The sequence below is a fragment of the Pan troglodytes genome, chromosome 15 (genome assembly GCF_028858775.2).
Source record: "Pan troglodytes isolate AG18354 chromosome 15, NHGRI_mPanTro3-v2.0_pri, whole genome shotgun sequence".
Classification (NCBI taxonomy): domain Eukaryota; kingdom Metazoa; phylum Chordata; class Mammalia; order Primates; family Hominidae; genus Pan; species Pan troglodytes.
Window position 1 is genome coordinate 23,326,865 of NC_072413.2, and position 11,695 is coordinate 23,338,559.

Below are 11,695 nucleotides of genomic sequence, written 5' to 3' on the forward strand. Positions count from 1 at the left end.
TAAGTATAGGAGGTAATGCATATGTTAACTAGCTTGATTTAGTCATTCTACAACATATACATATATCAAAACATCATGTTGTACAACAATAAGTATACACAATTATTTTTCAATTAAAAATAAATACAAAATTTTAAAAAAGAAGTCCAACATAAAATACAAAATACAACATAAAAGAATACAAAAGTATAAATTAGGGGGTTAATAGCATAGATTCTTTATGAGTTTTCATTTCAACTCAAACAGGAAGTTATTATAAGTCTTGTAGTTCTATTACCAGGGCTGCTCTATAGTAAGCCTTTATTTCAAAAGTGGAGAGCTTTTCAGTTCACATATGGAAATGAGGCATACTCTTCATTTTGGAGGCATCAAGTTTCTTTTACTTAGTTTCTCTCTCATTCTGTCTTCAGCTGCTTTCTGACTGTCTTTGTATAAATTGCAGTTTCTTGGTGCATATCTCTCTGGATATCTTATGTCTCTCTCTGGGTCCCAGGTTAGGAATTAGGCCTTCTTCAAGCAAGAAAGTGCTTGGAACACTAAGGCTGGACCCATGGAGACTCGGCTCCTCTACAGCATTGGCCCAAGGATTAGCCCTCTTCATTTCCTGGAATGCTGTCAGAAACGCAGAATCCCAAGACACACCCCAGACCCAGTGAATCAGAATCTGCATCTTTTTTTTTTTTTTTTTTTTGAGACGGAGTCTTGCTCTGTTGCCCAGGCTGGAGTGCAGTGGCGCGATCTCAGTTCACTGCAACCTCTGCCTCCTGGGTTCGAGCAATTCTCATGCCTCAGCCTCCCGAGTAGCTGGGATTACAGGCGCCTGCCACCATGCCCGGCTACTTTTTTTTTTATTTTTAGTAGAGACAGGATCTCACCATGTTGGCCAGGCTGGTCTTGAACTCTTGCCCTCAAGTGATCCGCCCGCCTCGGCCTCCCAAAGTGCTAGGATTACAGGCTTGAGCCACCGCGCCTAGCCAGAATCTGTATCTTAACGGGATACCCAGGTGACCACACGTACATAAAGGTTTAGAGGCACCGACTTGGGGCATATGGTGACCTGACAAACTCAGAGGCCTAGGGCTAGAGGTCACAGCCTTGCAAAGGTCATACAGTTCAACCTAAATGGCTCCTGTGTGAATGGCCTCACTCCCAGCCTGGGGCCATATGAATGAGCCATGTTTTACACCTGTAACTTTATTTTCCAAACTCAAGTCACATTATTCTGGAACTTGGGGGTGGTCAGAAAGGAGGCAGAGGACAAGGGAGGTAGTTAGAATTGAAGGTGGAAAGGCATGTCTGCTCTCATTTCTCTGCAACTCAGGAAAAGAGGGTAATATTTGAGAGCTAAAGTCTACTGAGGCTGCTACATAGTACTGCAGGACCTTAGACAGAAGTCACTTCACCTTTCTCTATCTCAGTCTTTTCAAGTGTAAAATAGAGATAAGTAACAGTACCTACCTCTGAGAGTGTGTTGTAGGATTAAAGGAATCGACATTTGTAAAGTGCTTAGAACCATGTATTATGTTAGCATACGATAATGTATAGGTAGTGTTAAATAAAAATTTATTATTTTTATGTCATGGAGTTGGTTTCTCTCTGATAAAGAAACAAAAAATAATAGACTAGATAGTGAAGGGGAATCACAGAAGAAAAGCAACTCAACATATGTTTATTGATTCTCTACTGTATGACAGACATGCATAGTTTGTATCCTCTGGGATACAAAAATGAAGATACTTGTCTTTGAAGGAGTTTACAATCCAGTGGGGATTGAAAGCAAAGGCTGTCCCTAAAGCCGATGTCTTCGTTCAAGATTCCTGTTCCATCTTTTAAAGTCAACTATTAGATAGACCAGTAAGTATGTGGTTGGCAATGACAAAAAAGGATCTGAAGTCTCATTTCTCAGTAGTGAAATTGGGAGCAATGTCTACTTTATTAGCTTTAAGCTCCTTATATAAGTGCCAACTTCCTATATTCAAGGTAGACAGTTTAAAAAGAAAAAACGGGGCCGGGCGCGGTGGCTCACGCCTGTAATCCCAGCACTTTGGGAGGCCGAGGTGGGTGGATCACCTAGGTCAGGAGTTCGAGACCAGCCTGGCCAACGTGGTGAAACCCAGTCTCTACTAAAAATACAAAAAATTAGCTGGGCAGTGGTGGTGGGCGCCTATAATCCCAGCTACTCAGGAGGCTGAGGCAGGAGAATCTCTTGACCCCGGGAGGCAGAGTGAGCATGTGATCATGCCATTCCACTCCAGCCTGGGCAACAAGAGCAAAACTCCATCTCAAATAAATAAATACATAAATAAATAAAAATAAAAAATATATATTGTTATAGTGGATAAGGATTTAATCTTAAAACAACTTGCTTCAGGAACACCCAGCTTCATATTCCCAGCTCCTTCTCAGCAGCAGGACTGCTTCCTTATTGCTCTTTAATGATAGGGTAGATTAAATTTTTCAAGAATAATATTAACTTCTTAACCACCAGTTACTGCTGGCATTCAGCTTAGACTGTACAAAGTCAACATATTTCTAGGCAGCCTACAAACAAAAAACAGCTCACTGATATACGCCCTATCTGACCAAGCTTAGTCACCAGACAGTGGTTATGGAAAGTGACTAGACTGCAGCACACATATTCACCTGCCAGAGGAATCAGATAATTCTCACTTCCAAATGACACGGCCACCTCTACCTTCCAGAAGGGCAGTGAGTCCCAGTGAAGCCTAGCGTATTAGGCTTCAACCCAAATATCTTATCTTTGATTACCTGATGTCGATGCAACAGCAGTTCAAATGCTCTGCCCTGGCATTGTAACAAAGTAAACAACCTCATTCTTCAAAGTCATCAGGCCTTAAAGACCCCAACCTGACAATCCATGCAAGAGTCAAACAAGAAGGTGGAACAGGTTCTCAAAGGGTACAATTACTACCCTTAGGAAAGCAATAAGCATCAGGCTGTGAAGACTGGAAACTAGTTTGATTTATTGCACTTGTGGCTTTGTTAGTTTAATTCTTAAAAACTATTTGTATGTATTGTTTCCCAGAAGAAAGAGGATCCATCAACTTAATTGAAATGTAAACACAATCTCCTATTTCCTTCCACTTCAAATGATGATAAAGGAAACAGAAACAGAACAAATTTAACAAGCCACCAACTCACCTTGGGTAACCTATGAGGATGTAATTCCCCAAGCCAGCACTGTAGAGTAATAGCATATACTTTACAGAGGTGCTTCATCTTACAGCTCGTAACGTCCTCATGCCAATCCCATAAGAAGGCAAGCCAGCGGGGATTAGTGCCAGTCCCAAAAGCAACAGAGGAAGCAGAGGCTGGTGAGGGCAAGGGGCACAGGCTCCAGGTGGGAGAATCACAGTCATGTATTTTGTTCCTTACTCCTTACCACAGAATTCTTGATCTTTGTGGGCAGGAGAAGGTCAATAACATTTAGCATTTCAGGCACATGATGCTAGGTACATTTCTACCTGCTCGGTCTTACTCTGATCGTACAGATAAGAAATTGTGGCGCAGATGTTAATTAACTTGCGCAAGGTCACGCACACGTTAATGGTAGAGCTATGTTTCACACTCGGCCCTGTCCCATTCTGAAGCCATCTTCTCTAAACTGTATCAGCTTCTACTCAAAGTATGATCCACTCGACAGCAGCATCTGCATCAGGGAGAGCTTGTTAGAAGTGCAGAATCTCGGGCCCCATCTCAGACCTACTGAATCAGAACCAGCATTCTAACAAAATCTCAAGAGGCCCTGTGGCACCACACTGTTAAAGAGAGAAGAATGTCTACCCAAGGGCCAACGGTGTCAGCTCCAGCGGTGTTAAACCTCATTTAGTATCATGCCTCTTGGACCCAAATACGTTGATGTTCACGTAATGCTGAGCACCACATGAACCCTCTTTAAATAGAGATTTTTTAAAAAGAGGGAGGAGGCAGTCTTGACAGAGTTCTACAAACAAATTAGAAGATGACACTAAAATGTCTATCACAGTCAGATCTTAAGGGGGAAGCTAAACTGAAACTGCAGAGTCAGCATGCCCTCTGGTGGATCACAAGGAAGCCTGAATAGGGAATTTGTCTCTGGAGGAAAATCCAGAAACACACTCAGATATGAAGATGACAAGGCACTTGCCATGAAAACGATCCCACTGACTCAGGAGCAACTTGGAACAAAATCCTTTTAATTCAGGTAGTAAACTTTCGAATGAGAGAGTAACAAGAGCATTCTAGAAAGCCAAAGACAAACAAGGAGAAAGGAATAATCCAGATATTTTTTCCCAATAGCAGAAAATGTAACCTGAAACTGAAACCCTATTTCTGGAGTTGTCTCATCATTTTTTTTAAAAAAACAAAAAACAAAAAAACTCTCCTTTGGATCCAACTACCTTCTTCCTATTTTAAAAAATTTAATAATTCATACACCATAAAATTCACTCTTTTAAAGTGTGCAACTCAGTAGTTTTCAGTGTATTCAAAAAATTGTGCCATCATCACCCTATCTAATTCCTGAACATTTTCATCAACCCAAAAAGAAACCTCAGACCCATCAACAGTCTCTCCCCATTTCTCCCTCTTCCAACCCCTGGCAATCACTAATCTACTTCTGTCACTGTGGATTTTCCTATTGCGTACACTTCATAATGGAATCATGTAAATACGTGGTCATTTGTATCTGGCTTCTTTCACATAGCATGTTTTCAAGGTACATCAATGTTGTAGCATGAATCAACGTTTTGTTCCTTTCTATGTTTGAATAGTTTTCCTTGCATGGATGTACCATATTTTGTTTATCCATTCAGCAGCCGATGGATATTTGGTTTGTTTCCACTTTAGGGCTATTAAGAGTAAGGCTGCTGGCCAGGCGCAGTGGCTCATGCCTGTAATCCCAGAGGTCAAGGCAGGTGGATTGCTTGAGCCCAGGAGTTCGAGATCAGCCTGGGCAACATGGTAAAACTCTATCTCTGCCAAAAATAAAAAAATTAACTGGAGGTGGTGGCACATGCCTGTAGTCCCAGCTACTCGGGAACCCAAGGTGGGAGGATTGCTTGAGCCTGGGAGGTCGAGGCTGCAGTGAGGAGAAATTGTGCCACTGCACTTCACCCTGGGAGACAGAATGAGACTCTGCCTCAAAAAAAAAAAAAAAAAAAAAAGGAATACGGCTATGAATATTCATATTTTCATGAACATGTTTTCAGTTCTCTTGTGTAGCTATCTTGGAGGGGAATTGGTCATTAGGAAGCCAATATTTAACATTTTGAGGAACTGCCAAACTGTTTTCCCAAGTGGCTGTTCGGTTTTACATATTCACCAGCAATCTAATGTAGGAAGCTTCCAATTTCTCCACATTCTCCACCTGGTCGTCCTGGTGGGTGTGAAGTGCCATCTCACTGTGGTTTTGATTTGCATCCCCCTAATGACTAATGGCACAGGAACACTTCCATGCCCCCGTCCAGTTCCAGGCACCCCTGACTGCTTTCATCCTGAGTGTTGCGCCTCCACTCCTGCAACCAGCTGTCCAGTCCTCTCTATAACTCGTCTGCTACTTCAACGGATTTACAGAATCAAAAAACTTTTTGTTTTGTTTTTGGGACAGGATATTACTCTGTTGCCCAGGCTGGAGTGCAGTGGCACGATCAGGGCTCACTGCAGCCTTGACCTGCTGGCATTACAGGCATGAGCAACCAAGCCTGGGCTTAATAGGTTCTTTGACCACCACCACAGATTCAGTAAATCTCGCACTGTGCTGGGCACAATCCATTTTGTTGTATGCTCTGAAAATTATTTATATGCAGGCACAAATGCAAGTCTTTACTCCTGCTTCATTATCCCTCCAACCTAAAATGTCCCTTATCTATCAAAGAGTGCTATCCACCATTTATATTATCACAGTCCAGCTCCTTCGTGGAGACTTTCTTAGCCACTACAGCTTAAAATGTTCTTCTCTACTCTGAAATAAAAAATAAGTAACCACTTATAGAGTTAATTAATTAATAGCCATACTTAATGAATGTCCCTATATTTTCAGGATATACTAGGTGAAACCATCCCACCCACAATATTAAATCACATATTAAAATTGTGGTTTGTGCTAACTCAGTAATGGAGTCCTAAAAGATACATATATAACCTCAGAAAATTCTGTATTCTGGGAAACACTGACTTGAATAAATGTAACCAAGTTTTTGTCGTTGATATAGTTAACTATAGTACTTCTCATAGTCTTTGATATAATGATGCCCATGTTGAGAATCTCTACAAGAGGAAAAAAAAAATAATAGGCAGTGCTTCCCAAATGGATTTGCCCTTTATAAGAGCACACTGATTAATACTCACCCCAACAGCACTTTACCCAACATATTCTCGGAACTGCTGAGCTAACTGCTCAGCAATTCTATCAGCTGGACAGCACTGTGTAGAAACCATATTTTCTACCAGAATAAGGAACTAACCTTGCTTTGTTTGAGGATGTCATCAATTGATAGTCACTACACTAACATACTAGGTTACAGAAGAAAAAAAAAACTGCACATTAAATGCGTTCATACTTTTTTTTTTTTTGAGATGGAGATTCACTCTTGTTGCCCAGGCTGGAGTGCAATGGCACGATCTCGGCTCACTGCAACCTTCGTCTCCCAGATTCAAGCAATTCTCTTGCCTCAGCCTCCCGAGTAGCTGGTATTACAGGTGCCCACCACCACATCCAGCTAATTTGTTTTTGTATTTTTAGTAGAGACAGGGTTTCACCATGTTGGTCAGGCTGCTCTTGAACTCCTGACCTCAGGTGATCCACCCGCCTCAGCCTCCCAAAGCACTGAGATTACAGGTGTGAGCCACTGCGCCTGGCCTAAATGTGTTCATAATTTTTAAGATCCATCTGGGCTTCTGAAATCAGAAAAAGAATGTATCTTAGAAATGAGCTAGTGCAGTATAACTAGTGTTTTAGTTTAAAAGCACCCTCTAGGAACATAGAGAATAATGCTCTAGGAATGGGCCCTGACTCTCTGTGACTCAGTAATAACAGTCCTAATGACCAAAAAGAAATAAAGTGTCATAATGACCGTCTCACAACAGACTTATTAAAGGGAGCAAAGATACCATGTACTGAGAAAAGTGAACAACAGTGATAAGAGGCTGCCCTCAAAGCATGGGTAACACCCAAAATATAAACATCAGGTTATGGGAAGAAATTTTAAAATAGAAATGTTCCCTACTTATACTAAGTGGGAAAAACCACTGAAATTAGCTAATGAATCTTAAGAGTGACAACCAGAAGGCTGTTCCTTCACCAAGTGCTGATTGCTGTCAGGAAGACAGGTTTGGGCCTGGAAGTTTTATCTACTAAAACACTAAGTGTACACTTGAGTTTTTTAAAGGTTTCTGATTTACTGATAGGTTTCTCTAGTGCTAATCATTTTAAAACTAAAACAAAGCACAAATGGACAGCTGAGATAAAGCATGACAGTGAGCTGGGATCCCATTTGGCCTAGCAACACAAGAACTAGTTAAGGCACTGACTGACCTCCTCTTATACCTAATTGATTTGGGCGCTACATTATGTAAACTTTATTTCTTCCTTAGGATGTTATTGCAGGAACCCTCCTGACTCAAGCAGGCTCCCACAGCCTCTCTGATGCAAAGCAGTCAAAATTCAAGGCCACAGTCTAGGTCATAGGAAGTCATGGTGAGCTCACAGCACAGGACTATGGCGTGGGGGAAAAGGAAAAGAGCTTAAGATTGGGTTAGGTCCCAATAGTGCTTCATTACAAGCTAGGTTACACAGGACACCACACTAATACTGATCAGCTGCCCCTGAAAGCCAGCCTTCAACCCTCTTAGAGACGAAGAGAGGGTCTCAGCCGCTGCCAATGCCACTACCATTCTCCAGAAGGAATGAAAGGGCTTTGCCAGGTCTAACCACCATGGGACATTTGTCGTGGGGTGTACTTCATGCTCCTTCCAGGGCCTGGGTAAGCTGTCCATTCGGAAAAGACACCACTGCAAATTCTTCTTAAACTTGTTCCCTAGGTGATCTATTCTGTCCTCCAACCTTAAGGTTCAAGCTGTCAGAACTGTACGTAACCTCCTTTCCACAAATGTCTGAGGTTTCTCCAAAAAAGGAAATGGGGTAGTTTTTAGATTTTATAAATTATAAAGGTCACCAATCCGGCACTACCCAAGGGTGATCTAAAGCCTGAGACTACATATTTTACACTAAGAAAAGAAGGGGGAATCCTACCTCTTTGTAAAATTCATCCATTTGAAGAGCAATCAGAATTATTAAACCTAGATAATGGTAAGTGGTACAGGCATTGGAACATAAAATGCCTAAGGAGACTTCCCAACACACCCCCAAAGAAACCTTGTCTCTGTATATGAGCTAGTAAAATAATGGCATTTCACAACAAACTTCATCTCTCTTACTATCTCCCACCCCATAAGTTAGTGATTCTATAGGCATGGTCTGTAGCAGCATTAGCATCATCTGGAACTAGTCAGAAATGCAAATTCTTGGGCCTCCACCCTAGACCTAGAGAATCAGAGATTCTGGCAGTATAGCCCAACAGTTTGAGATTTAACAAGCCCTCCAGATGATTCTGATCTGAGAAACACTGCCCTAAGATTAGGGAAGATGCTGCACCTGGGGTGGCTCAGGAGCCCGTGTGAACCCTTTTTAACTGAGTGATAATCTCACCTGTTCTTGCCTTCAATTGATATTGGCTTTTAATCTTCATAGACTGATTTCACAGATTAGGAGTTGAGTCCTTAGTTCAAGGTCACTATTAGAGGTCAAGTCAGAGCTCCATTCCAGGATCTGCTGACTTCTTCATCAGCCTTGAGTTTCAAACTAAGGCCTTTCTGACCGTGCCAATTCTGGGGCCTAGGACTCTCAATGTTGATAAGGCCACCCCAGTCATCTCCTAATCTACATCATGCCGCCTTCCTCAGATAAATATGAGGACTGGAGCTCCAATTCTTAAAATCAAAAGAGATGGATTTGAGGATAGAGAAAGAAAAAGGGTAAACAGATGCTTCCAAAGGCCCAAGCAACTAAACCACTTGGTGAGGAGTGGACAGAGAGGAGAGAAGACCTAGATGTCTTGTTATAATTAAGAATTAGCTCATTCAAAACAACTGAGTGAAGAGCACAGAGACAATATCTAAGACCTGAATGGTGCTTTTAAAGTTTTCTTAGCACTTTTCATTTTCATTATCTCATCTGAGTTTACAACAACCCTGCAATGGAGGGAGGTAAGGCCACGATTATCTCCGTTTGACAGAAGAGAAAACTGAAGTTCAGAGTGACTAATCATTTGTCCATCAGCACTGTCATCAGCTGTAAAGCTGAAACTTGACCTCAAGTCTGTCTGACTCTAGAACTGTATAGTGTATCCACATTATGTGATTCGCACATCTAGAAATCTGCCCCAAAGCAGACTACCCTCAAGGAAAAAGCAAAGAGAAAAACAGGCAGCAGAATGGTGAGCCCCTAAATCCTGGCACTTGAGCAGTGTGAGGGTGTCCCTTTAAGAACGTAACACACAAACCCAACAGCCAAGGTGTTCAGCCAAAAAAGAAAAAAAGAGAGGCATATTTCTAGCCTGCATAATCATTTCTGGACCGATTCCCACTAGCAGCCTCTGAGACGAACAGCGGCTCACAGCCTCGGCTGAAGCTCCTCCACCCCCAGGGTGGCTCTGACTAGTGCGCAGCTCTGACTAGTGTGCAGGCAAAACCCCAAAACTCAAAACAAGAAGTGAAAAAAGTGAAGCCAGGAAAAATTCGTCGGCATCCTCTACACCCTTACAATCCGCACAATGCCAGTTCCAGGGTCCTGGGGTCGCCCGGAAGGCAATCTTAGGAGAGGGTGGAATGAGGTGGAAGTTCCTGCGGACCTACCGACCCTATTCTCTCCCACCCAGTCCCTAGGGAAGCGTAATAGGAAGGGGAGAAGAAGGTTCGTTATGAAATCCTGGGGCCAGAATCAAAGGCAGATACACCCTGGGGACTTTCTCCTAAAGAGCAAGATGTCTTTCCAAATTCTCCACCTGCAGGTCCTGTCCTCTGTGAAGATGAACGGGGTGGGGTGGTGAGGTGGCGGGGTGTTGTAAACCTGAGGAAAGGCTGGAGGGAAAATCGAGCCACCCACCTACTCCAGCCACGTTGCCCGGCGGTGTTGGTGAGGCTCGATGCTGGCGTGCACTGCAAGCGCGAATTCGGAACCTGGCGCCCTTGACCAAGACTGAGATCGGAAAGGGGGCATCGCCCAGGGCCAGCGCCCTGGGGGCAGGGTGCCGTGCCCGCCAGAAAAGCTCGCCTCAGTTTTGGCAATAATGATTTTCCTAGAAGATGCCAGAGTTCGCGAAGATCGGAGTGATTCGCGGATTTCTGTGCTCAAGCTAGAGGCGCAGCGACCCCGAGTTCCCCCACACTGGGAGCCTCGGGGCGGCATTCTCGGGGCCCATCCCATCGCGGGGACGGTGCGGAAAAAAAGGCTCCATCCTCAACTTTCTCGGAGGAAATCGCTCCGTTCCGCGGCTTGCCCAATACTGCCCGCACAACGGGTCCCAGGGTTGGAGAGAACCAGGGACACGAGTCCCTCTCTGCGCGCACAAAGCAGCTGCGCCGGGGCGCGCGGCCCCCTCTCCCGCCACCCGCCAACTTGGAAGAATCTCTCTGGGCGCCTGCCTACTCCCCTGGCCTCACAGCCACCCGCCTCGGACGGAGCGCCAGGCGCCCCAACAGCCGTGGCGGCTGCAACCGCATCTCCCGGGCTTGGCCTCCGCCCTGACCGCCTGGCTTCCCTCGCCCCGGTCCTACCGTGCAGCCTGGCTCGCGCCCCAGCCGTGCCAGTGCGCGGCACGCGTCCCAGAGCACGAGGCTCCTCCCCGGGGGGCTGCCCCGCGCGGGGCTCCGGGCTCCGGACAAGGCTTAGCCGGCCCGGGTGCTGGCTCGCCGCCGCTCGCGGCTCCCGCGCCGGCTCCTGCTGCCGCGCGCGAAAAGGGAGGGGTTGGGGGGAAACTCCCGGCAACTCCAACTCCGGGCGCTGGAGCTCCAGCTGCAGCCGCGCGCCCGCCCGCCGCCGAGTGCGAGTGCCTGCGAAGCAAACCTGCCCCCGCGGCCGCCTCTGAGCATGCTCAGTGCCGCCGTGGGCGAGCCCGAGCGCCCTGGCCCGGGGCAAAGAGCAGCGGCTAGGGGCTGGGGGCTGGGGGCCGGGACCCGCGACCCGCCCCAGGCCTCGGAGCGCGGAGGTGGCGGAGGAAGGGAAAGGCCAATGTAGGGGCGGGGGCCCTGAGCCAAAGACCCGGGAGAAACCGATCTGGGTGCAAGAGCCGGTGCGACTTTCACGGCTTGTGGGAAGTTTGTGGGCTAGAAAGGTGGGCTGCTTCTGTGAGCTTCTCTGTGAGACTATATTCGAAAGGACAAACAGGAAACATTTTTTTTTTCTCTAGGAAAAAACGAATAGACCCAGCCGATGGGTTTTTATCCTGTGCGCTCCTTCCTTTATTCTTACGATAGCAAACTCAAAGAGCTAATGGGGCCGGACAGGCACTGTAACTGGGGGAAGGCGAACTGGAGAGAGCTCCGAAGGCAGGGCCGCTTATCTGCTCTCAGGGTCCCTTGCTATCGGGCAAGAATTAGACCTAGTGTTGCTAGATTTTCTGATTTTTCCAGAAATGAC

At 45.4% G+C, this 11,695-nt stretch overlaps 1 protein-coding gene across 5 annotated transcripts in view; it reads right to left on the minus strand.

Annotated features, from left to right (window-relative positions):
• STXBP6 (syntaxin binding protein 6) overlaps nt 1-11,110 on the minus strand; it is a 241,649-nt gene extending 230,539 nt beyond the window's left edge. The window contains exon 1 of one of the 5 annotated variants that reach the window (XM_009427607.5): nt 10,834-11,110. The gene's annotated coding sequence lies outside the window, so the exon portion shown is untranslated. Of the gene's footprint in view, nt 1-10,162 lie in introns of all 5 variants that reach the window. The other 4 variants (XM_054665926.2, XM_063792820.1, XM_009427611.5 and 1 more) reach the window with 4 other exon arrangements.
• Between the last annotated feature and the right edge of the window lie 585 nt (nt 11,111-11,695).